This window comes from Macrotis lagotis, chromosome 1 (genome assembly GCF_037893015.1).
Source record: "Macrotis lagotis isolate mMagLag1 chromosome 1, bilby.v1.9.chrom.fasta, whole genome shotgun sequence".
Taxonomy (NCBI): Eukaryota; Metazoa; Chordata; class Mammalia; order Peramelemorphia; family Peramelidae; genus Macrotis; species Macrotis lagotis.
Window position 1 is genome coordinate 379253834 of NC_133658.1, and position 25870 is coordinate 379279703.

Below are 25870 nucleotides of genomic sequence, written 5' to 3' on the forward strand. Positions count from 1 at the left end.
GGCATAGAAAGATGATTCAACATTAGGAAGTCAGTTAACACAACTGATCCTATTTAAAATAAAACACCAAAAAGTAAATGATTATGCCAATAGTTGGAGAAAACCCCCAGAAAAAATACTACATGAATTTATGCTAAAACATTGTAAATCATAGCCATAGAAGGCTCATTATGAAAATATGATATGTATCTATATTGTCTATTCATCTTTCTCTCCACAGAAATATACACAATGCAACAAACATTAAATGCTGACTATTTTCATGGTACTATGCTAAGCACTCAGACACATATGTATGCATTTGTATGTAAAAGAGAAAACGAATATTATTTTCAATGAGGAAATTCTGTAAACTTAAATAAATGAGTAAATAAATGATGTTTTCTTTCTCCAGTTATCAAATGTAATATAGAAATAACAAAACTACAGAAAAAAATTAAGTATAAAGTTCAATTATAAAGCAGCTTTTAAATAAGTAAAAAATGACAAATAGCATGAGCATGCATTGCTCATTGTTGGGCCACATTCATGTGAAAAAAAGTGATGAAACTCTATAAATTACAAATTTAGTGTTATACGTATCAAACTACTAAGGAGATACTTGACAGATTAGATACAATAATATGAATAATATGACAATTCACTTAGCAAATACAATATCTATTTTCTCAAAGAAAATAATTTAAAAAGTTAGAATGAAAGGAAAAAGATACTTCAAAATTTTATATAATATTATTCAGCAAGTCATTAAATCATAAAGTAGTTGGAGGAGAACTCCTTATTTGATGATAATTATTAGAAAAATTGGAAAGCATCATGGCAGAATTTGGTGGAAATCTTCATTTTAAATGATATATTACAATAAGGCCATAAAAACATATAGAAGAGAAGATTAAATATCTCATAGCTATTACTAGGGAGAGAATTCACTATTTTCCTTATTTCCCCCCTTTTTTTATTATAAATGTGAAACCCATTAACAAATATCAGCATTATCAATATAAATGAAAACAGAGAAAGAGGCCTGGCTCCACATATGATCTCCTCTATATGAATTTTTTTTTTAATTTATATTTTAACTTTAACCCAGAACTGTTAACATTTTCCTAGCTATATGGGTTTTCTGAATTTCAGTTCTCTTCTGTTTCTTTTTTAATTATTTATTTATACTTTTTTTTTGTCACTTCCCCCACTTCACTGAACTTTCCCTACTGCAAAAATAAAAGTCTTGCTTTAAAACAAATATCCACAGAAAACAAATTTAAAACAAATATCCACAGAAAACAAAAACATACATAGGCTATAGAAAATATAACTCACTGTATTTCTTTCTTTTTCTTTTGTAAGGCAAATAGGGTTAAGTGGCTTGCCCGAGGCCACACAGCTAGGTAATTATTAAGTGTCTGTCTGAGACTGGATTTGACCCAGGTACTCCTGACTCCAGGGCTGGTGCTTTATCCACTATGCCACCTAGCCACCCCCTCCCTCACTGTATTTCTTAAGCCCATATTTCTCTGCCAAGGGCTGTGTTGAAGCATAGTTCTGGTCATTATTTTGGTAAAAAGATCTTCTATCACTATTTTCCTGTACATTGTTGTAATTATTTTACACATTCTTATCTTAAATCTACCTGATTTACTGAATCAATTCATTTATGTCTTCCCATTTTTTCTGAATATGCTCTTCTTTCATATTCAAAAACAATCCATTTCTTCATACACTGAATTTGTATAGTAATTACCAAATGATGAGAACTTGATTTATTTCAATTTCTTTTCAACAGGAACTATATATGTGTGTGTATATATATATAATATATATATATATGTATATATATTTACTACTTATAAATCATTTTATATATATGCATTTTTTCTTTCTATGATGTCTTTGGTATTGGTGGCTTAAACGGTATGCACAAGTTACTTACTTTTGAGTTAACATTCCAGATAGATTTCCAGAATGGTGAAATCAGTCCACAACAATGCATTAGTAAGATTGTTTTTCCATACATTTTCTAATAATTATAGTTTTCCTCTTTTATTGACCTTTTAAAATTGCTTTGAGGTAGAATTTCAGCGATGATTTAATTTTAATTTCTCTTATTAGTAATTTGGAACATTTTTCATGTGTGTTGAAAATTTCCCCTTCTTATTTTTGAGATTTACATGTTTATATAACCTGTTCCTACATCTATTAGGGAATAGCCTTTTCAGTATATATTTGAATCAATTTTCATGGTGTTAATATTTTTTCAGAAATTTTTTTTCTGCCAACATTGCTTCTCATTTCATTGTTTCTTTATGAACTCAAACCCTAGGGCAGCTAGGTGCACAATGTTTAGAAAACTGGACCTGGAGTCAGGAGGACCTAAGTTCAATCTGGCCTCAAACACTTAATAATTACCTAGTTGTGTGACCATGGACAAGCCCTTATAAAGCCCCTTAACCCCATTGCCTTACAAAACGACCCTCCCAAAAAAACTCATACCCTATACATATATTTTTCATTTTATATCTTGACCATTTATCCATTAAGAGCTTATTTACTCTCATGTACTTATAATATGGTCTCCAATGGTATATTTCTTTTTTTTTAAATCTTATTTATTTAATTCAATGAGGTTAAGTGACTTGCCCAATGTCACACAATTTAGCAATTATTAAGTATCTGAGGTTGGATTTGAACTCAGGTCCTACTGACTCTAGGGCTGGTGCTCCATCCAATGCACAACCTAGCTGCCCCATGATGGTCTATTTCTAATTTCTATTAGAATACTTTCCAGATTTCCTATCAATTCCAGATGAATAATAAGCTCTAATCAAGTTCATAGCATTCTTAAATTTAACAAACATTATTCTATTATTATTATTAAAGGCATTAAATTCTGGATCTTGTATACTAAATCTGTTCTACTGATTAAAGTTTATTTTTGAAAACTGTATCAAATAATTCTGATGATTATTGTTTTGAAAGTACTGTTTGATATCAAATATACCCAACTTTCTTTTATCCCATTTTAAAATTATCTATCTTGAGATTCTTAATCTTGATTACTCTAGATGAATTTTATTATTTTTTCTAGTTCTGTAATCAATGAAATATATAAATAAATTTATATAGTAGTTTTAAAGATTTTAATAGTGTGACCAAATTGTGAGAAATTAATTTATTTAGGTTTATTTTTGTGTCTGCAAAGAACATTCTGTAATTATGTTCGCATACTTCCCTGTTTTGGTAACTGGCAGATATTTTCTATGTTCTACAGTTCCCCCCCCCCAAGGTAATGGGGTTAAGTGACTTGCCCAAGGTCATACAGCTAGGCAATTAATAAGTGTCTGAAGCTGGATTTGAACTCGGGTCCTCCTGACTCCAGGGTCAAGGCTTTATCCACTGTGTCACCTAGTTGCCCCTCTACAGTTCTTTCTGACATAATATTTTATATCTCTACTTGTTGAGTATCAGTGATAATATATGGGAAATCTAATGATTTAGGAAGGAGGATATTTTATATGGTGTTACTTAATTGCTTTATTGCAACCATTGAAGTAACAGAATAATTGAAACAAAGTTATTTCAATTAATTTCAGTTGATTTTTTTAGGTCTTAAAAATACCGTAACATTGAGGATTTTCTAAAGTAATTAATTTTCTCCAATGTAAAAAAGTAATAATTTTATTTCCTCTTTGTCTATGCTTGCATGAATTTCTTTTCCTTATCTAATTTCCATATCTTGTACTTCTTGAATTACAATATCACCAGATAATCATGGCGATACCCTTGCTTTGCATTGATTTTAATGAAAAGACCTCTAGTATTTATCTATTATAGGTAATGCTGGCTCTTAATTTCATGGAGACATTATTATATTAAAAATGAACCATTTGTTCCTATGCCTTTTAAAAAGATTTTAACATCAAGAGGCATTGTGTTTTGTCAAAAGTTTTTTTTTGCTTTTTATGTATATGATCTATTATATTTATACTTTTCCTATTATTGACTAGTTCTGCATTCCTTGTAACTCTTACTTGTACATCATATATAATCTTGTTAGTATATTGTTACCCTCTTAACAATATGAAGTTCAATATTTTTGTATTGCTATTCATTGGAGATATTGGTCTATAATTTTCATTCTCTGCTTTTCTTCTGCCTGTTTAGTTATTAGGCCCATACTTGTCTCATAAAAGAGTTAGATAGGATTGATTCTTTGGGGAAGGGTTCTTAAAAGAAAAAAAAGAAGAGTGGCAATCAAAAATATGAAATAATATTACATGATATTGAAAACTTTTGCACTCAAATAATTATAGAATATTTGATAAGAAGCAAAACTTTCATTTGGGAAAATATATTTGCATCAATTCTGTTAATAATCTTATATCCAAGACACATGGGTACAGCTTATAAATAAACAAGAAATAGAGATGATTTGAGGTATAAAATGGATAATTTTGATTATATTAAATTAAAAAAGTTGCATACAAATAGAAAAATACAGTCAAGATTAGAAGGAAAATAGAAAACTGGGAAAATAATTTTATAGACAAATTCTCAGATAAAAGTCTCATGTCTGAAATATATAAAGAACTTTATCAAATCTTAAGAGTATGAGTCATTCTCCCTCTGATAAATTGTTAAAGGATTTGAACAAGCTATGTTTTGTTGAAGAAATTAAAACATTTTATAGTCATTTGAAAACTTCTTTAAATTACTAATGTTTGGAGAAATACAAATTAAAGCAACTTTTGGATATCATTTCATATCTATCAGATAGCTAAAATGATTGAAGGAGAAAGTGACAAATGTTGAAGGGGATGTGGAAAAATTGGGACACCAATTCACTTTTAGAGAATCCGACCGGAGTTATCTAGAATTATGCCCATGTTATTAAACTGCCTATACTCTTTGACCCAGCAATGCCACTAGATCTGTTCTAAAATATTTATATTAACTCTCTTTGTGCTGGCAAAGAACTGGAAATTGTAGGGATACCTGTCAATTGGGAAATGAACATGTTGTGGTATATTATTTTGTGATAGAATACTACTATGTTATAAGCGGTGCTCATCATCAAATGATGAGCTTGATAGTATTTTAAAAAACATGAATAGACTTGCACCAAATAATGGAGAGTAAAATGAACAGAACCAAGAGAACATTGTATACAATAACAACAATATTGTTTTAAGAAAAATTTTATGTGACTAAGTAATTTTGACTCTTATAAATACAAAGGATATATGAAGGAAGATGTCATCTTCTTCCAGAGAAAGAACTGATAAATAGAAGCATATATATGTAAATTATATATGTATATACACATATACATGTATAATGGCTTTATAGAAACACACACACATTCACACACTGACACAGCTGCATTTATATATGTAGCTATCAGCTCTTCAGGTTATGTGTGCTTGTGTCTGAGATTACAATCAAGCACTCAGGCCCTTTGTACAGTCCTTACTCAGGAAAAAAGTCCATTGACTTCAGTGACTATGGAACAGTCTGGTTTCATTGTGGGTGAAGAGTGATCATTATCAAATGGAAATGAAAAAAAGTCTGTGTTTTGAGAAACAAATAAAATTTTTAAAAAATTGTTCTTTCTGTCAAAAAATATATGGAGACTACAAATTAATGCCAAGATTGAGTTCTTAATAGATAACCAAAGGATAATGAACAGAATTACTTGAAAAAGTACCAACTATTAATAACTATATGAGACAATGCTCCAAATCCCTAATAACAATAAATGCAAATGAAAACATCTCTGAGATTTTATTTCACATACAAAAAAATGACAATGAAGACAAAAGATACAAATAGTCAGTGTTGTTTGACTCAATAATATGCTAATGGTAGAGTTGGAAATTGGGCTAATAATTTTTAAATCAATTTAGAATTATGCTAAAAATGTGTCTAATTTCTGAAATCTCATTTTATAATCATACAGGCTGTATACATATATAAATATACCTTCAGACACACACATTCACATACATACACACCCCACACATACAAATGTTCATACAAACAAAGAAATGTTGGAAAATGCTTATAGCATGTTTTGAGGTAGCAAATAACTAGAAACAAAGTAGAAGATTGTCATATAGGGAATAGCTAAATAAATTGTGGTAGACATCTAAGTTGTAAGAAAAAAGATATGAAGAATTCAAGGAATTACAGAAGATTTATATGAACTGATACAGAATGAAATTAGTAAATTGGGAAAGAAATGTACTTAATGATAATAGAAATGTAAATAGGAATCCTCCTCCCACCCTAAAATAAAGAAAATAAATGAATGCAATGTAATTGCAATACAATTTTATATAATTATAAAATGCATCTAATGTAATTGTAATGTAAATACAGAAGATTTTTAAAAAATCTCCTTTCTTTTAAGCAATGGCTTTTATGGCTTTTATGTTTGTTAGTTTTTATGAACTTTTTTTCCTATTTGTTTTTAAAACTGTTATTAAATATGGTTCACTGAGTAGAGGATTGGAGAGTGATAAATTCAGAAATGAATATGACATAAAAAACCAAATGGTATCAATAAATATTGCCAAGAATATAAGAATCTTATTTTTGAACAGAGAAGGGTTTTAACACAGTTCAAAGGAATGGAATAGAAGAAAAGAGACCAAAGGTTATGCCTGAGTTAGTTATCAAGGAGTATATAAAGAGACTTAATGTAGAAAAAGAACTTTTCCTTAAACAGACAGTAGTTCTGAATCACATGAATTTATTTGTAGAAGTGGGGCAGGGAAACTATCAAGAAGGACGGAAGAAATTTAAAGAATAAAATGCCCTTAACATGAGACTGTTGAATGAATGAATGGATAAAAAGCATTGTTAAGTGCTTTGCTAAGGTTAAATGATAGAAATGAAAGAAGTAGACACAGTCTGTGCTTTCAAGAAGATAAACTCATATTCTAATGGGAGGATATAAAATGGGAGAGTTTTAGTTATAAGACAGAAGGAAAACCATGCAAGTGGTCCCTGGGGTACAGCAGCATAGCAGATGGTGATACATTTCATTTAATGATGATGTGAAAGAAATCTTGCTGATTGTATCTCCCAAGCTGAGCCCCATCACTTGGTTTTTACAGAAGGGAAGACTAAGGTTTATCTCCTGTGGTCATGAAGATGAATAGTAATATTCCAAGAGAATCTGAGTGTAAGGGTGAGTGTTTTTCCCAACCCAATTAATCACAATAGGTGTAGACAGCTGGTCTGAATCAAAGATTCAGATTAATTGTGAGCAAGTCCTTAATCAGATTGAGAAGATTAGATGAAGGGAAATGACACCAAAAAGATAATGTCTTATAAATTGCTGCAAGAAGCAGACACACCTCTGGGGCAAAGTATAACATGTCAAGGAAATTTCAACTGCCATAACCTTGTATTTTGGGAAGAGATTAAAGTGACAAGTGATCAAGTGAAATTAGAAGGCATTGCCTGAGATGGAATTATCCTCTTCTCCTTTCTCAACTGTCCAGGTAATGACTGTGGGAACATTGAAACACTTTGAATATATGGAGTTCCCATAAGCATCAGTAGCAATATCTTGAAGCTATCTGCATTGGGAACTAAGAGCTACATTGAAAACAAATGACAGAAGAAAGGGCTGCTTTGGGTTCTAAAAATCTGTCTTAAAATGTTTATATAAACATTTTATATATGTGTGTGTGTGTGTGTGTGTATCTGAAAAACACATACAAAATACACATATGTATATAGCTATTATTATTCAAATGATAATATTGTTAGAAAACTCTGCCAGGAACCAAAGTCACTAACATTAACCTGTATTTTATAGACTATATTCTTTTACATTTTTTTTAAAGAGGCAAGACACTTAACCTTTTTATGTTCTTCAGGGCTTTTTTGATTCCTTAAGATCTACAAGGACTTAATAATTGCATTTTCCAGTTCTTTCAATATAGTTCATTGAGTCTAACTGACCTAAACTTACCAGAGGCAGCTAGATGGTTTCTTATTCTGCTTACTTGTCTTGGGTATAAATTTTCTATTTTTTAAAAATTTGATGGGCATTCTCTTTGGCATAGAGCCAAAGCAACAGTCCTATCATTTCTTTGATATTTGTTTCTACTAGTTTCCCTATTACATTTAAACGACCTTTTTGTTATGAATTTTCTCAACTGACTTCAGCTCATTATGAAAATAAGCATTCTTGACACATATGGCCATCATCCATTGTATTCATCATCTTTTTTTCTCATGCTTCCATTTTCTGAGAATCTTTGTGCCACTATGTGCCAGACCCTGTACATCTCTGATTCTTTTAAAATAACCTCTCTCCAAATCTTGTTTGCATTTCAATCTGTCTGACCTTTCTCTCTCTTCTAAAGTGGACTATTCACTTCTTCCCAAAGTGTGGGGAAATTTTGTCATAACCTTTTATAACATCATATTGTTATAATCTTTCACTGTGACAATTTTGGAATGTTTAGACCTCTTCCAAAGCTTGTATTTTACACTAACCTACTTAACCTGCTGATAAACATCTCAAGTAATTCCAATTGACTTGAAATTGACTTCATGTGGCAGTTGTATATTTGTGCTCTGCAAGCTGTTTTTGTGCAGTAGATACATCCTTGTCTCTTGTTTGAAATGTATATAATATGAAATTTCTGGAGATGTGCAGAAACCAAATTTTTGAAGGGTTCTCCCTTATGCTAAAAGACAATAAAAATTCATTGTAAAACCCTTTTTTTGGTTTTGGGTTTGTTCTTGACTAAAAAAAGTTCTCATCATTTTCCACTCCGACAACTAGCTCCTCACTGTTGGTGACAGATTCAGATTAGTCATTCCCTTGTGGCTTCCTCTATCTTGTGAAGGATGAAATTATCATTAAAACATAGCAAGAAATTATCCATTCTGTTTTCATGAGAGATCTTGATATCTCAATTATCCATATAGCTAATTGTCTAAATAATTTAGAAACACTATCACTATTCTATCATATTTCTGTCAGGAGTGTGTATTGTTTTCTAGATTTTATAATTTATTTCCTGTTTCTATACAAGTCAACTGAGTGTGTTTCATCATAATATTACTTCTCTTTATTCTTTTGCTGACTTTGACCCAAATGTTTTCAACCAACATCTTTTATCTTCAACAATATTCTTAGATTTCCTTGTTTAATAATCTTCTTTATAGGCAATGTCTCCTTCTTTATCCTCCTCCAATTCTTCCTCTATAGTGCTAGGTATAACTGCTTCTGTACAGTCTTTTAGCACAGTATTACTAAGTTTTCAAAATGTTTAACCTTCAAATTGAAGATGAACTTACCCAGAATACAGAAATTAAAGATGATGCAAATAAAGAATATAATAAAAATAAAGAAATAATCCATATTTCTGGCTATAAAAGTCCAACTTAAGATAATATATATTTGAATACCCATCAAAGGCTATAGTCACTGCTATGCTAAATTAATTGCATAAAAGATGGTTTGCTGGTAACAAAAATTACAGTTGCATATGTACCTCCTCTTCTCTGATTCTATGGTAACATCATAATTACTGGTTCCTGTTTTATGATGAAGATTTAGTCCCTTGTGCATATTTTTTCAAAATCTCTCTTGCCTTCCCTCCCCTCTCCTCCCCTCCCCTCCCCTCCCCTCTCCTCTCCTCTTCTCTTCTACTCTGACATTCCCACTACAGACCCCACCAAGAAAAAGAGAAGATTCAAAGAAGATTCAAAGGGGAAGTAAAGTACAGGAAGTGGGAGGGCAGAGAAAGTCAGTGGGAGGCTTTTATCCACAGTGCAATCTAGGTCCCGACACTTAACAATAGCAGGGGTCCCAGCATCTAGATAGTAAGCCAGCAGGGAGGACTCCATCCTCAAACAAATTCTGAACCCTGAAATCACCAGGTTCAAAGACAGAACTGGGTTGGAAACAAAACACTGTTAAGACAGAACCTGGACATAAAGGAGCATAAAAACCTCTGCAGAGGCAAGACCTGGACAGCATAGGCAACATCTTGGTCAACAATAAGCAAGGGATCAGACCCCAACCCTAGCAAAATAAAAACATGGATCTATACTCCCTACACTCCAGGAGTAGAACTAAAATAACGAACATGAACAAAAACGCTAAAAGGGAGCTCACTGTAGAAAACTACTTTATAGACAAAGGTGACAACAATGCCATGTCTGAAGAAGCAGTGAAAAATCACTCACAGAGGAAGTATCAACAGTCTATAAATTGGACTCAAGTAAAAACTTGTCAAAGAGCGTAAAAAATAATTTAAACCAATGAAAAGTGGAAGAATAAAAATAGAATAAAAGAATAAAAGAAGAATAAAAACAGAAAAGAGAAATGAAAATCATGCAGGAAAATTATGAGAAGTTGTCCAAAGAAATCAACTCTGTTAAAAGTAAAAATAGCCAACTTGAAAAGGAAACACAGAAACTAATTGAAAATAAAACCCTAAAAATTAGAATTGAACAAATAGAAACTGATGAATCTATAAAACTACAATATTCCATCAAACAAAATAAAAAGGCTGAAAAAAAACTGAAGAAAATGTAAAGTACCTTTTGGGAAAAATGAATGTCCTGGAAAATAGATCCAGAAGAGACAATTTATGAATCATCAGACTACTAGAATAACTGGACCAACAAAATTTGAACCTGGAAAACATCATGTAGGAAATTATAAGGGAAACCTTATAAGGGAAACCTTATAAGATAACACTATAACCATTGAAAGAATCCATAGAACCCCTTTAGAAAGAAACTCCAAGGGAGGTAATAGCCAAATTCCAGAACCCTCAAATAAAGGAGAGAATATTGCAAATAACAAAAAAACCCCAATTCAAATATAAAGGAAACATAATCAGACTCACACAGGACTTATCAGCCTCAAATCAGCACAGAAGGATTAGAAAAACTGGAATAGCATTTTTTGGAGAGCAAAGGACCTGGGATGACAATCCAGAATGTACAACCCTGCAAAATTCAGCATATACTGTCAGGGAAAAACATGGATGTTCAACAAAATAGAAGATTTCCAGAATTTCCTGACACAAAGGCCAGAACTGAACAGAGAATTCAATTGCCAAATACACAATGCAAAAATTCCATTAAAAAAAAAGTAAATGAAAATGAAAATGAAAAAACAAAACAAAACAAATGTTGGTCAAGACTATCAAATTGTATACAACTCTACAATGGAAGATATAATACTTCTAATTCTTTAGAACTTTACTCCTTTAAGGATAATTAGAAGGTAGAATATAATCAGAGAATGAACATAAAGGATATGGATATAATTGGATCTTATCTCTCTATTGTAGAGGTCCAAGATCACATTACTATGTTTGAAACAAAAAGCCTAAAGAAAAGCTGGGCTGTTAAATTTAACTTGTGTCTCATTATCCTTTGACTCACTTTAAACACAAGGTGCTAGGCACCTTGTCTAATGAGGCCATCATAAACTGTGAGGTACTGAGTCAGTGTCTTTGTAATCATTTGTAAAGTTCCCAGGTGAGACCTCCAGAACCTCCTAGTACTTAGAGAACTTTAAGATTCTTGCAGTTAATTAGATTAGAGTCTGACTTAAAGGTTGCTTCATTTAACAATCAGTTAAGTACCTTGGGTGTGTAGGGGGAGATAAAAATGTGAAAGATAATTGGCCTGGAGGGAGGGGCACAAATAGTTCAAGAAATAATATGGGTTTGGATGATGCTTTAGCTCTTGAGGAGGATTGGGTGTACTTGAAAGATACTTGAAAAGGTTAAGGTAAAAATGAATATAATTATAATTTGATGTAATTTGAATCAATGCTGCTTATCAATCAAGTAAACAATCTGATGATATCTTGATAACAGTAGGAGGTTATCAAGCAATGAAATAATCAATCTGCAATTGGTGATACCTGATTAATAATATTAGAGTGATAACACCAAGGGAAGAGGCACAAAGATTTATAATTTTAGAAGGAAAGAAAGGAGAATGTGAATGTTGAGTAAATTCCATTCAATAGATTTAGCTCAGTGAAGGAATAAGATATATTTCCACTTAGGTTTAAAAATCTAACTTAATCTACAGGGAGAGGGGGACTGGGAAAGAGAAAGATAAGGGAAGAAGGTACTGATAAAAGGGAAGGAAAGGTATAAGTGAAACTGAAAGTTAAATTTTTAAAAGAAAAGTCAGAGGAGAAAGGTAGTTAAATTTTGGTGAAGAGGAATAGGAGAAAAGAAAAGACATAAATATAAATGGAGAAAGATAGCATGGAGGGAAATACAGAATTAGTAATCTAAACTGTAAATGTGAATGGGATAAACTATCCCATAAAGCAAAAGTGGATAGCAAAATGGATTAAACACCAGAATCCTACAATATGTTGTTTAAAAGAAACACATTTGAAGCAGAGAGATACACACAAGGTAAAGGTAAAAAGTTCCAGCAAAAAGTATGCCTCAGCTGAAGTAAAAAAATATCAGGGGTAGCTATCCTAATCTTAGATAAAGTAAAAGCGAAAATGAATCTCATTAAAAGGGATAAGGAAGGAAACTACATCTTCTTAAAAGGCACCATTGGTAATGGAGCTATATCATTACTAAAAATGTATTAAGGAGACATAGATAGCAAAAATTTAATAATGGGAGACTTCAATCTCCCTCTTTCAGACTAGATGAATCTGACAACAAAATAAACAAGAAGGAAGTTAAGAAGGTGAATTAAATCTTAGAAAACTTAGATATGATAGACCTCTGAAGAAAAATTAATGGGGATAGAAAAAGTATACCTTTTTCTCAGCAGTACATGGTACATTCACCAAAACTGACCATGTATTAGGGCACAAAAAGCTTTTAATCAAATACAGAAAGGCAGAAATAATAAATACACACTTCTAGACCATGGTGCAATAAAAATTACACGTAATAAAAGGTCAGAGGAAGATAAGCCAAGATCTAATTGGAAATTAAATGACTTTATCTTAAACAATAGGTGGATAAAACAGCAAATAATAAAAATAATTAATAATTATATTCAAGATAATGATAATAATGAGACATCATACCAATATTTATAGGATGCAGCCAAGGCAGTTTTGAAAGGGAACTTTACATATCTAAATGCCTAAATGAATAAAATAGAGAAAAAGGAGATCAATGAATTGGGCATGCAACTAAAAAAGCTAGAAATAGAACAAATTAAACACCCCCAAATAAATACCAAATTAGGAATTCTGAAAATCAAGATAGAGATTAATAAAATTGAAAGCAAGAAAACCATTGATCTAATAAATTAAATAAAGAGTTGATTTTATGAAAAATTCAATAAAATAGACAAATCATTGGTTAATCTGATTTAAAAAAAGAAGATAATCAAATTACAGTATCCAAAAAATGAAAAGGGTTAACTAACCACCAATGAGGAGTAAATTAAAGAGATAATTTGGAGCTTCTTTGCTGACATGTATGCCAACAAATTGAATAACTTGATTGAAATTGACAAATATTTACTAAAATATAAACTGTATTTGCCCAGATTAACAAAAGAGGAAATCAATTGCTCAAGTAACAACATTTCAGAAAAATAAATGGAAGAAACCATTAATAAACGCCCTAAGAAAACGTCTCCAGTTCCAGATGGCTTTATGAGTGAATGCTAACAAAGATTTAAGGAATAATTAATTCCTATTCTACATAAACTATTTTAAAAAATAGGAGAGGAAAGAATTCTGCCAAACTCCTTTTATGACACCAACATGGTGCTGCTACCTAAACCAAGGAAAAAAACAAAATAGACAAAGAAAATTAAAGACCAATCTCCCTAATGAACATTGATGTAAAAATCATAAATAAAATTTTAGCAATTAAACTACAGCAAGTTATTACCAGGACAATACACCATTATCAGGTTGAATTTATACTGGGCAGGCAGGGATGGTTCAACATTAGGAAAACACTCAACATAATTAAACATATCAATAGCAAAACCAACAGAAATCATATGATTATCTCAATAGATGTTGAAAAAAACCTTTGATAAAATACAATATCCATTCCTTTTTGAAAACACTAGAAAGTTTAGGAATAAATGGAGTTTTCCTTAAAATAATAAATAATATTCATCTAAAACATCAACAAATATTATATTTAATGTGAATAAACTCAGAGCATTTTCAATAAAATCAGGGATGAAACAAGGATGCCCATTATCACCATTACTATTCAATATAGTATTAGAAATACTAACAGTAGCAATAAGAGTAGAAAAAGAAATTGGAGGAATTAGAATTGGCAATGAGGAAGCAAAGCTTTCACTCTGCAGATGATATGATGGTATACTTAGAGAACACGAAAAAATCATCTAAAAAGCCCCATGAAACAATTAACAAATTCAACAAAGTAGCAGGACATAAAATAAACCCACCTACATCATCAGCATTTCTATATTTAAACATCAAAGACAAAAATCAAGAGATAGAGAAATTCCATTTAAAATAACTATAGACAATATTAGATACCTGGGAATCTACTTCCCAAGACAAACTTAGAAACTGTATGAAAACAATTATAAAGCTTCTCATCCAAATAAAGTCAGATCCAAATAATTGGAAAAATGTAAAATACTCATGATTAGGTCAATCTAATATAATAAAAATGACAGTTCTAACCAAATTAAATTACTTATTTAGTGTCATATCATTCAAACTACCAAATAACTACTTTACGAAACTAGAAAAAATAGTAGCAAAATTCATCTGGAGCAATAAATAATTCCCTTGCAAGAATAGCAAAGGAACTGATGAAAAAAATGTAAAGGAGGGTGGCCTAGCTCTACCAGATCTAAACCTATACTATAAAGCAGCAGTTATCAAAACTGCCTGGTACTGATTAAGAAATAGAGTAAATGACTACAGTAATCTACAGACATCTGCCTCTGGGGTAAAAACTCACTATTTGACAAAACTTTTGGGGAAAACTGGAAAATAGTATGGCAGAAGCTAGGCATAAATCCACATCTCACACCCTATACCAAAATAAGGTCAAAATGGATACAGGATTTAGACATAAAGAGTGATACCATAGATAAATTAATAGACCAAAAAATACTCTATCTGATCTAAGGGAAAGGGATACATTTATGATCAAACAAGAATTAGAGCAGATTATAACTGCAAAAATGAATGATTTTGACTATATTAAATTATAAAGTTTTTGCACTAATAAAATCAATGCTACCAAAATTAAAAGGAAAGCAGAAAGCTGGGAAACAATCTTCACAACTAGGAGTTCTGATAAAGGTCTCATTTCTAAAATATATAGAAAATAGCATCAAATTTACAAGATCACAAGTCATTCCCCAAATGATAAATGGTCAAAGGATATGAACAGTTTTCAAATAAAGAAATTAAAGCTATATATAATCATATGAAAAAAATGTTCCAAATCACTATTGATTAGAGAAATGCAAATTAAAACAACAATGAGGTATCATCTCATACCTTTTTAGATTAGCCAAGATGAGAAAAAGGGAAGATGATCAGTGTTGGAGGATTGAAACATTGATGCATTCATTGCTGGTGGAACTACGAACAGATCCATCCTTTCTGGAGAGCAATATGGAACTATGCCCAAAGAGCAATAAAACTGCTCGTACCCTTTGACCCAGCAATTCCAATTCTATATATATATATATCCAGAAGAAATAATAAAAAAAATGGGAAAAGTCCTTCATGTTCCAATATATTCACAGCAGCTCTTTTTGTAATGGCAAAGAATTGGAAATTAAGGGGATGCCCATCAATTAGGGAATGGCTAAAGTAGTTATGGTATATGAATACTATGGACTATTATTCTATAAGAAACCATAAATGGTCAGATTCTAAAGAAGCATGGAATGATTTATGGGATCTGATGTTGAGCGAAGGGTGCAGAACCAAGAGAACAATGTCCACATCACCAACAATATGAGATGAACGACCTTGATGGAAGCAGCTCCTCTTGACCATCCAGAGAGCTAGGACAACTATATCTGACTGGTTATGGACTATATTATCCCCAACCAGAGCAAGAAAAACAAAACAAATTAAATAGGGAAAAAACCCTTCCAAATCTGATGAACACTTTATAAAAATGATCTCTTATGTATCACTTCCCCTTAATCTTAATTCCTCATATGACAAAAATTGCTAATTTGTAAACATGTTTAACAAATTATGTATGTAAAAGGCTAACCTGACTGTTCCCTACTGAGGGCATGGGGTGGGAAGTAAGGGTGGAGGGAAGTTTTGTAATATGGGAATATGCATGTACATATAGTTGAAAATAAATAAATAATTTTAAAAAGTATCAGTGATACTTATGAATTCAAATTTCCCTCCTTGCCTTGGGATCTCTAGCTTATCTTGCTTGTTAGCAATGTATTGTGCATGAATGAACATGTGCGGGAATATTAATGTATGAAAATCTGAGACTACGGGTTCATTAATAGTATCTAGACCTTTAACGGTATTTGTTCCTGCCTCAAGTAGAGTTTTTAATTCTACATTGTGATTACTTTATGGTATCTATCCTGGTATATGAAAATGTGAAGTTTTCACCCCAACAATCAACTTCTGCAAAAGTCCTTTTGATCAAAAGTATAAGACTTCAGGCAAATATGTATTAACCCTTTTTAGGTGTACTGCATCCCTGGCCAGGGACTTTATCTTCTATAATTATTCTATGATTCAGGAGCCCAAGCTTTATTTTAAGGCATCATTTTCTTTATCAGTCATTCTTTTTCCCAAATCTGCATTTTTCTTTTGACTCCTTTTCCTTTGATGAGTAGCAGTGATTCTGCTATATTTCTATACCATTTTTACTTATAATGTCTTCAATCTCTTGCTCAAGATTTTTGCAACCTTATTAATGCTTTTTAGGTTCCTTTTGGCAGCAAATTTGATGAACCACCAGAATTGATCCAGTAATTTAGTTTGACGTATCTTGGGAGGTTCTCTATCATTTCTTAGGTATATATCGTAGGAAAAGAGCAAACTATTAGAAAGAAATCATCTACTTCTCATCACTTTCTTTTCCACTGACCATTACTGAATGACCTCTCATCTGATAGCACCTGTGTATCTATACACAGTTCCACAAAACACAAGCCACTTCATCTTCTTCAAATCTCTGATTTTCAAGAAAAGCTTTATATATGGTTCTCAGTTCTACACTTAACTGGTCCTTTTCTTCCCTTTTTCTCTTTATGACAATCTGTCATCTTCAACTGTTAAGAATTGCCCTCTGACTTTCCATATCCTTTTTTCATTTTTATTTTCATTCATTTTCATCTTTTTATTTTAAAAGGCATACATTATTTTCATAGATATTCTGAAGAGTAAAGAGGAAGTTAATTCTTTTGCCCTTTTATTTCATCTTCTAAGAAGGGGACCATCATTCACTTCAAGTATTGATAGCAATCATATGTTCATGTAAAAAATAAAAATATCAAACCCTCAGATTAAATCACTGAAAAGTTATTCTCTGTTCTCCCTACTTGCTGGAAATAAGATCCTTAGTCTATATCTTTCTTGCTAATAGCACTTTTTTGGGAACTTTTGAAGTAGATGGCATGGGGGCCTACTGGCAATTCTTGGCATTAGAAATTGGCCCAAGAATTTGCTCAAAGAGGGAATAGCAAGCATATTCACTTGGGTATAGAAACTATCTTACCCTACAGGGAAGTAGGAAGGGAAAAGACAAAGAAGGGAGAATAGTATAAATGAGAAGGAAGTTTTAAGGGATACAGTCATGAGAAGTAAAATATTTTTGAGAAGTAAAGGCATGAAAAGAGTAAGAGAAATCCAGGGAAGAAAAGCAGGATGAGGGAAACACACAGTAATCCTAACTATGAATGTACTCACCCATAAAACAGAAGGAGAAAGCCACAATGTATTAAAAAATCAGAATCCTATAAGATTTTGTTTACAAGAAACACACAAAGAGTGGAGGCAGAATCTACTGTGCCTCAGTTAAAGTTAAAAAAATAGCAGAAGCAGCAATCATGATTTCAGACAAACTAAAAGCAAAAATAGATCTAATTAAAGAAAGACAACTACCTCTTGTTTAATTGTACCATAGATATAATACTAATGACAGTAAATATATGAACCAAATTTTAGGGCATGCTAATTCATTAAAAAAAAAATATTTTAGTATTTCATTTCCCCCCAATTGCATGTAAAAAAAACAATTTTAAACATTCATTTAAGAAATTTTTGAGTTCTAAGTTCTTTCCCTCCCTTGTTATCTTCCATCTTCCTTAATGGGAAAAGTTAACAATTTTGTATAGGTTATACATGTAGTTATGCAAACATATTTCCATATTGATGTTGCAAAGGAAAATGTAGACCCCCCCACAAAAAAACTAATAAAAAATGAAGCAAAAAGATACATCTATATCTATATCTAATCTACATCTACATCTACATCTACATCTACTTCTACATCTACATCTACATCTACCTCTACCTCTACCTCTACCTCTACCTCTACCTCTACCTCTACCTCTTCCTCTACCTCTACCTCTACCTCTACCTCTACCTCTACCTCTATCTATACCTATACCTATACCTATACCTATACCTATACCTATACCTATACCTATACCTATACCTATACCTATACCTATACCTATACCTATATCATCTATATCTATATCTATATCTATATCTATATCTATATCTATATCTATATCTATATCTATATCTATATCTATATCTATATCTAAATTTATATCTACATCTAATCTATATCTAATCTCTCTATCTCTATCACTATCTCTATCATCTCTATCTCTATCTCTATCTCTATCTCTTTCTCTATCTCTATCATCTCTATCTCTATCTCTATCTCTATCTCTATCTCTCTCTATCTCTATCTCTATCTCTATCTCTATCTCTATCTCTATATATACCATTCAAACTCAAAGGAAATGTATAATGTATCACAGGAGAAAATAGAATATAAAACTATACTGTAGGGGACCTCAGTTCTTCTGTCTCAGAACTAATTAATTCTAATCAAAACAAACAAGAAAAGTTAAAGGAAGGAACAAAATTTTAAGAAGTTAGTTTTGACAGTCCTCTGTAGAAGGAGAATAGAAAGGAATATACTTTTTTCCCCTCAGGAGTACCTAATGAACACAAAAACTGACCACATTAGGGAATTAAAAATCTCACATCAAATAGAGAAATATTAAATGAATCTTTTCCAGAACATAATGCAAAGAAAATTACATTAAAAAAGGATGGTGGAACATAGATTAAAAATTACTTGGAAGGAAAGTAAATAATTGAATAATCAAATAAATAGTTCAGTTACTCAAAGAAATAATCAGTAATTTAATTACAGATAATTTTAACAATGAAACTTCATAGCAAAATTTATAGGATGCCACAGCAGTTCTTAGGGGAAAATGTATATCTCTAAAAATATACATGACTAAAACAAAGAACAGATCAATGAATTAAGCATGCAAATAAAAAATATGGAAAAAGAACAAAGTAAGAATCCACAATTAAGTGCCAAATTGAAAATCATGAAAATCAAACAGAGAACAAAAAATAAATTAAGAAAATCATTGAACTAATAAATGAAATTAGGAGCTGATGTCATGAAAAAAGAAGATAGATACATAATTGCTTAATTTGATTTTAAAAAGGAAAGATGTAAAGCTACTAACTAGAATCTAAAATGAAAGGTCCTAAATTTAAAATACTAAATGGGAATATAAAGGAATATACATACCTTCACAAAATTTGACCATGTTTTAGCACATAAAACCTCACAAATAATTGCAAAGAAGCAGAATTATTAAGTGTATCTTCTTCTAACCATAATGCAAAAAATTTTTTATTCAAGTAAAATTAACTGAAAATTAAGTAATTGAAAATTTAATTTGAAATTATGCAAACTAATCTTAAAGAATGAATGAGTCAAAAATAATTCATAGAAAAAATCATTAATTTCATTAAAGATGAAAATTATGAGAAAACATGTCTGCATTATGGGATGCTGCCAAAGCAGTACTTATAGGAAAATTTAAAGCTTTAAACACTTAAGAAATTAAAGAGAGAAAGGGCATATCAACAAAGTATTATATAGCTTAAAAAAAGCACTTAAAAAGCCCCCAACAAACCAAATCCAATAACAATATTAGAAATCCTGAAAATAAAAGTTGTTTTTATTTAAAACAATGAGAAAAGCCCCCAGATAAAACCCTGATTATTTTGACTTAAAAATGAAATACAAATGATCATATCAAAACTGAAAAAGGTGAATTTGTAAACAATGAAGATAAAATAAATCAATTATAAGGAATTGTTTTGTCCAACTATACATCAAATAACTGACAAATGAAATGGAAGAATATTTACAAAAATATAAATTGCCCAAATTTACAGGAGAGGAAAGGCAATACTTTAATACTATGTTTCCCCATGTTTAAGACACTCCTATGTATAAGATGCACCTTAATTTGGCAACCCAAAATTTGAAAAAAAATTTATTACACAAAGTCATCAAGTTTTATTCATCAAAAAATTCATGCAACTTCTCATCACTGTCAAAACTCCCATTCATTAGTATGTCCTCATCTGAGTTTGATGATGAATCACTGTCTTAGGAGAGTTGTGCACCGACCTGTGCTCTGGTCAAGCACTCCCTAGGCAAGTCTGGTGCATGGAGGCATGCTTAGTTCATTCTGTTTCATGAACCTGAAGCATTAATTGTGTCCTCCTTGGAAATCTGTAACTTCTTTTCCATCAGCAATTCTTCTTGCCTCCTGATGAACCTTCTCTGTGGACACAGGAATTGCAATTCATCTTCTTCAATTCATATCTTCAATCTATATCCTCTCTAACTCAGGCCATTTGGCTGATTCTCCTCTCATGTCCTTCTGTGATGGTGTTTTCAGAAGGGTTTCTTCTTCCAGTAGTCAGTCTAGAATGGTTTTCTCATTTGGAAGAGGATCAAAATGACGTTCAGCAGCATGATTTCCATCCATTTTTGCAAAGTGGATCACTTTGAACTTGAATTCAACATTGTACAAAAATATTTTCTGAGCCAATTCTGGGCAGAACTTGGCAAAATGTAACCTAATATACTGGTAACAAATGCAAAACAATGAGCACAAAGACAACAAGCTCAAAAAAAGTGGGAATGCAAGTAAGATGATCTATAACAATGAGTGCAAAAACAAAGATGAAAAAGTGGGGAATGCAAGAAAAAAATCTACAACCACTGTATAAATTTTTCAAAAAGGGTGTGTCTTATGCATGGGGAAATATGGTAATCTTATCTTTAAAAAAGTAATTGAGCAAGCATAAATAGGCTTCCTAAGAAAATTATCCCAGAACAAGATGGATTTACAAGTGAAATCTTCCAACTAAATCCAACTTCATAAAGTATTGAAAATAGAGGTAAATAAGTTCCATCAAATTTGTTTTATGTGACAGACTTACTCTTGATACTTAAATCAGGGAGAGCAAAAACAAAGAAAAGTACAGACCAATTTCCCTAATGAATACTGATGAGAAAAATTTAAGTAAAATATTAACAAGGTTAGTATAAAAGTATATCACAAGGATCATATACTATGACCAGGTTGTTTATTTATTTATTTGTTTATTTATATCAAGAATGGAGGACTTGCTCAATTTTAGGAAAACTATAAGTATAATTAACAATATTAATGTGAGAAAACAAAATCTATAGTTATTTCAACATCTTTTGACAAAATGTAACATTCATATCCATTTAAAAGAAAACCCTAGAAGACAAAGTAATAGTTTTCCTTGAAATGATGTGTTATCTATTTAAAATCAAGTACAAATATTTTCTGTAATGGAGATAAATCAGAAGCTTTTCCAAAAAAAATCAGGGGTGGATCAAGGATATCCATTATTAGTCCTATTATTCAATATTGTTCTTGAAATGTTAGCTTTAGCAGTAAGACAACATAAAATAGTCAAAGTAAATAAGTACAGCCAATGAGGCGACAAAATTATTACTTTATGCATTTTATACAATTATTTACTCTGAGAAAGAACCCCAGAAAGTCAAGGTAATTAAAAAAGCAAAACTATTCAAAATGCTAAGCAACGTCAAGAAAATTTTAGGATCTAAACATACCATTATATATTATCAGTGGGCATACATGCATATACACACATACAAATACATTTATGTGTACATATTCAAGAAAATCTAGCATGAAGAGAGATAGAAAGTCTATTTAAAATAATTGAAGGTCATTCCCAAGTATCAACCGATCAAAAATCTACCTATCAAGACACTCAAGAATTATAAAAATATAATTATAAAATAGTTCGCACAAATAAAGAAATTTGGAAATAACTGAAGAAATAGTAGTTGATCATGGGTAGGCTGAGTCAATATAATAAACATGGCAATAGTACCTAAATGAATTCACTTATCTACCATCTTACCAATTAAATTACAAAGGAATATATATATATATATCTAATAAAGTTAATCTAAAGACCAAAAAGTAAGCATATCTACGCAAGCAAGGGAAGAAATGTGAAATAAGATGTTTTACCTGTACAGGATCTCAAGATGTTCTACAAGCTGTATTCATCAAAACAATCTGATATTGCAGAAAAGAGTAGATACTCATTGGAATGCATTACGTATATGATATATAGAAACAAATGAGCATAAAAATTTAGTGTTTGAAAGACTAAAAGATTCTGGTTTACAACAAGAACTCACTAGTTGACAGAAACATTTGGAAAACAGTAAAGCAGTATGATACAACCCAAAATGGCTATATGATTTAGACAGGAATGCTGATACCATAAATAAATTAGTAGAATGACAACAACAACAAAAAACTACCTGTCAGATCCATAAGTGGAGGAAGAATGTATGACCAAATAAGAGATTCACAGGGAGGAGGTAAAAATGGAAAAATTTGATTATCTTAAATTTTTTTCACAATAAAAATGAATGCAGCTTAAATGAGAAGAGAAACAGAACACAATGGGAAAATATCTTTGTTGCATGTTTCTCTGATAAAGTTCTTATTTCTCATATATAAATATATATATATATATATATATATAAAATACTAAACAAAATTTATAAGAATAAGAGCTATTCAACATTGATTAATGTCAAAGGATACAAACAGGCAGGTTTTAGTGAAGAAATCAAAGCTAACAGAGGTTGTATCAAAATGCTTTACATTCCTAACAGTTAGAGAATTGTAAATTAAGACAACTCTGAGTACCACCTCATACTTATCAGATTGGCTAAGATGACAGAAAATGAAAATATGCATGCTGGAGTATATATGGAAAAAAAGAAACTGTGAACTAGCCTAATTATTCTGTAGAGTGACTTGGAACTATGTTTCCATTGTTATCAAATTATATTTTTGACTCTTAAATAAAGCTTCTAGGTCTATACCTTAAAGATATTAAAGAGAAAGAAAAATACTCACATTTGCAAAAAAAAATATTCAGCGCAGTTCTTTTTAATAATGACAAAGGACTGGAAATTGAGGGGATGCTTACTAACTGGGCAATGACTAAATCAGTATATTAAAATTCTAGTATGTTGTAAGCAATAATGAAGGCATGGTTTCAGAAAAACTTGGGTAGATTTATATAAGCTGATACAAGTCAAATGAACAGAACCAACAGAACAATTTACCTAGTTGCAAGAAATTTACAGAAATGATAAATTATATTAGACTTGGTAAATGTAATTAACACAGTGATCTACCACAATTCCAAATGACGTATGATTAGAAATCCTATGTACTTCCAACTTGAGAAAGAATAGATTCAGAATACACATTAAATCAGAATTTTGCTTTATATGACTGCATTTTTGTAATGGGTTTTGTATTTCTTACTTTCTCAGTGGATGAGGGACTGAATGGGAAGAGGGAAAGAATTTGAAACTGAAAATAAAATAAAACTGAATTTTAAAATTGTAGAGGTGATTCCTAGAGTTATGATGGTAGAATAAGAAGTAAATCACCATAACTCTTTCATAGTTACCTTCATGCAATCATAAAAATAGGGCCCCCAAACAAATCCTGGAACAGTAGAATCAGCAAAAAGTTGGAGTGAAATGATCTTTTAGCCCAAGACATTTGGAACATTGGCAAAAAAGGTCTATCTCACTCAGGTAAAATGGGAACTTAGTTCAGAACTTAAGCTAGAAGTAAAGCCATACCTTAGAAAATCAGTGGGTGATCCTGCACTCCAGTTCAGTAGAGCAAGCAGATACCAAAACCCGGATCCATTATGTGCCTTATCATAGCCAGGGCAACCCAACAGACTCCAGCTCCCAGAAACACACTTGTGCTTCAGCATAGCCCTAGGCAAATAGACAAATTCCAGCTCCTGGCCCCCACCACTTGCTTCAGCATGGGCTCAGACAAACAAGGAGTCACTGTTGGACCAGACTCCCATGTCATTCATTGTTGCCCCAGGAAAGCAGAAATACCTCACTAGCCTAGCACATGCCAAAATACCATCACTAGACTCTGGGAGGACCACAAGGTAAGCTGCCAGGCCCCAGTGGCCTTCAGTAGTGCCAATCACTCCCATCTCACCCCCTCAGTACAGTACCAGACATCAGGATTCACCCACAGGCCTCAGGGCAACATCAGTACAGCACAAGACAAACAGTCAGGGCTTGCAGCCCCAAGCATGAGAAGCCTGAGACAATACCTCTTCCCACCCCCACCTCTAAAACAGATCTCAAATTTAAAAGAAAGGAAAACAGCCAAAACAGCCAAAAAAAAAAAAAAAAAAAAGACGAGCAAAATCCAATAGAAAAAAGAAAGTTATTATGTTGACAAGGAAGATCAAGAAACAAACTCAGAGGAGGACATTGTCAAAAGCACCTATGGCCAAACCCCCCAAATAAAATGGGAAGTATTCTCATGCCCAGAAAAAACTTATGGAAATGCTTAAAATTAGAACTTCAAAATCATATAAGGTTCTTTCTTTCTCCAACTGGGATCCATATGAACCTCTGGAAATGATGGATGTGGTTGGAATTCTAAGCTGCCACTTAGGACTTCAAGTCAGACACTCACCATCCAGACTATTCTCACGCCTCCAAGGCTGTCACCTGATATGTTCAAGTTATGAACTTTGAGTGATAGAAGCTGATGGCATTGACCCAGTAAATCCCACAAACCTGCCATTCCTCCATGTTGTCTGCCCTCCCTCTCCAACTACCCTTGAAGTTGGATTTAAATTTACTGCTCTGGAGGGAAGTGATAACAAATAATTGCTGTATGTCAGAATGTGACCTTGAGTGCTGAGGATAAGATACTGGTGAAGCACTAGCTTTGGAAATACAGCATCTTCATGAAGGTCTTTCCCAATTCAATCCTGAGGCTATTACTGACAGAATCAAGTACAAAAAAAAACCTGCCTCTCTTTGTTGGGCATAATGTGCTACTGGTGAGCTCAGAACTCAAGACCAAAGACATACTTTGGGTCTTGAAGAGCATGCCTGTCCTATCACTACTTGGTGGCTGCATTGATGACAATACCCTCAGCTTTCAAGGTTTCCTGAATTACTTCAAATTGCTCTTGCAGTCTGTAATATATGGGGAGCAAGTCAAGGACCTCTTCTTCATCTTAGACCCATTCCTTCCTACTGCATCAGCTCCTTCAATTGTCTGCCTTGTTGGATCAGTACAAGAGAGAGTAGTACAAAGATAATGGTGCAGTGCCTAGCAGCAGAGAGCTAGCTTCTCCTGACCCTGTAAGAGATACTTAGTTGGGGGGGGGGGTTTACCATCCATAAATGTACTTTGATTCAAAAGAAATCAT

At 32.0% G+C, this 25870-nt stretch overlaps 1 long non-coding RNA gene and 1 pseudogene across 2 annotated transcripts in view; both read left to right on the top strand.

Annotated features, from left to right (window-relative positions):
* Positions 1–25817, top strand: part of LOC141506460 (large ribosomal subunit protein uL10m pseudogene) — a 71157-nt pseudogene extending 45340 nt beyond the window's left edge.
* Positions 1–25870, top strand: part of LOC141518074 (uncharacterized) — a 129135-nt gene that overhangs the window by 60999 nt on the left and 42266 nt on the right. The window lies entirely within an intron of this gene.